This window comes from Tenrec ecaudatus, chromosome 11, assembly GCF_050624435.1.
Source record: "Tenrec ecaudatus isolate mTenEca1 chromosome 11, mTenEca1.hap1, whole genome shotgun sequence".
Taxonomy (NCBI): Eukaryota; Metazoa; Chordata; class Mammalia; order Afrosoricida; family Tenrecidae; genus Tenrec; species Tenrec ecaudatus.
Window position 1 is genome coordinate 111,366,066 of NC_134540.1, and position 2,198 is coordinate 111,368,263.

Below are 2,198 nucleotides of genomic sequence, written 5' to 3' on the forward strand. Positions count from 1 at the left end.
TCTAGAATAAAAATCTTTATGTTATCAAAGCCGACAGGGGATCTGTATGCTTATTCAGGTTGAGAACAGCCACCATTAAATGTCCAAGTCTGCCTTTGCTAGGTAAAATTGACCCCCAAGGATAATGCTTAAATCAGGTAAGACTTGGATTTATTCTCAGTATTCTGTGTATCGCCTAGGCAATGACTCTATATTCGGACTTGGATTGCCTTATGTGGCGGCATCCACATAGACCCCATGTGATGGAATAAAAGTGTCCCATGAATTTTCTTGGCTTTTTGGGATAGAATGTTGCCTGGTCTTCCTCTTGTGGAACTCTTTGCTTATTATTAATTTAATAGGGGGCTCTTAGAGATCTAACAATCCATAATTCAATTATATTAGGCACACTTGTACATTTGTTGTCATCATCATTTTCAGAATATTTTCTTTTTATTTGAGCTTTTGATATTAGCTCCTCTTTTTTTCTCATCCTTCCCATACCCTCCCACCCTCATGAATCCTTGATCAATTACATATTATTATTGTTATTTTGTGTCCTTTGCCATCCACTGTATCCCTTCACCCATATTTCTATTATTTATCCCCCTTGGGTTAGGTGTTATATATATAAATTTGTGATCACTTCCTCTTCCTTCCCCATCCCCCTCTCCCTCCCTTCATGGAATCGCTATGCCCATTATTATTCCTGAGGGTTTTTTTTCTGTCCTGGGTTCCATGTGTTGAGAGCTCTTATCTGTATCAATGTACGCATTTGGTTTTGCTGGATTTGTAAGGTAGAACTGGGTCATGAGAGTCGGGGGCAAAGGAGGGGGTAAGTGCAGCATTCAGGAACTGCAGCATTCAGCATTCAGAAACATTCTGGAATATTGTGTGTTTTGTTGGTACTATACTGCTCCCTTGCTGAATCATCTTCCTTATGACTCTTTTGTGAGGGAATGTTCAATTGTCTACAGATGAGCTTTGGGTCTACACTCTGACCCACCTCATTCACATAGATATAGTTGTTTGTTTTGGATCTTTTGATGCCTGAGACCTGATCCCATCAACACCGCATGATCACCCAGGCTTGTGTGTTTCATCCACATGGGCTTTGTTGTTTCCATGCTAGTGCTAGATGGCCATTTGTTTAATTTCAAGCCTTTAAGATCCCAGGCACTACATCTTTTGAGAGCTGGACACCATCCACTTTCTTCACCACATTTGCTTATGCACCCATTTTGTCTTGAGCCATCATTTCGGGAAGGTCAGTCTCAAAGAATGCCAGGTTATTAGAACAAAGTCTTCTTGTGTTTAGGGAGGCCTTGATTAGAGGCCCAAAATCTGCCTACTATCTTAATACTTAACATGTAAATATATGTACATTGACCTGTATCCCTATCATTATAAATTAATATATTTGCATATAAACACACCTATACTTATACTTCTATAAATAGCTTTTGCATTCTCTTTACGAGTTGCAAGCTGGCCGGCGGTGTGGTCGCCCTGCGTGTAAATGGCCAGCACCGGCCCGTGGTTCCCTGCTGACCAGGACAGGTTCATCTGCATCTACCCTGCTTATCTGAACAACAAGAAGACCATCGCGGAGGGGCGCTGCATCCCCGTCAACAAGGCTGTTGAAAATCCTACAGCTTCAGAGATTCAAGATGTATGCTTAGCAGTTGGACTTAATGTATCTCTTGAGAAAAATAAAATGTACTCTCAAGAGTGGAATCGTGATGCTCAGTACAGGGGCAGAGTCTGAGTCCAGCTGAAACAAGAAGACGGCAGCCTCTGTTTGGTACAGTTTCCATCACGTAAGGCGGTAATGTTGTATGCAGCCGAAATGATACCTAAGCTAAAAACAAGGACACAAAAAACAGGTGGAACTGACCAGAGTCTTCAGCAAGGAGAAGGAAGTAAAAAAAGAAAAGGCAAGAAGAATAAATGATCTGGGACGAGAATCAAGTCTGTGGGACTCCAGTAAGACACATGGATGGAGGCCTCCATTGTCTACCTGAGGGATGCCAAGAAACTTTGCATCTGGGAGGAACTGTGACTTTTTGTGTCTCCCAGCTACTGCATCCAATTTGACAATGAAATAAATACTCATGAACATTTTCATCTTGCTTTTAAACAATATAAAAAAATTGCCCTTCAGTGCATTTTGTGGATGAAAGAAGAATATTTTTAAATGAAACAATGAACTGTACCCT

General features: G+C 41.0%; 1 pseudogene; it reads left to right on the top strand.

Annotated features, from left to right (window-relative positions):
* Positions 1 to 1,498: 1,498 nt before the first annotated feature.
* On the top strand, positions 1,499 to 1,933 carry LOC142460869 (signal recognition particle 19 kDa protein pseudogene; annotated as a pseudogene).
* The last annotated feature ends 265 nt before the right edge of the window (positions 1,934 to 2,198 follow it).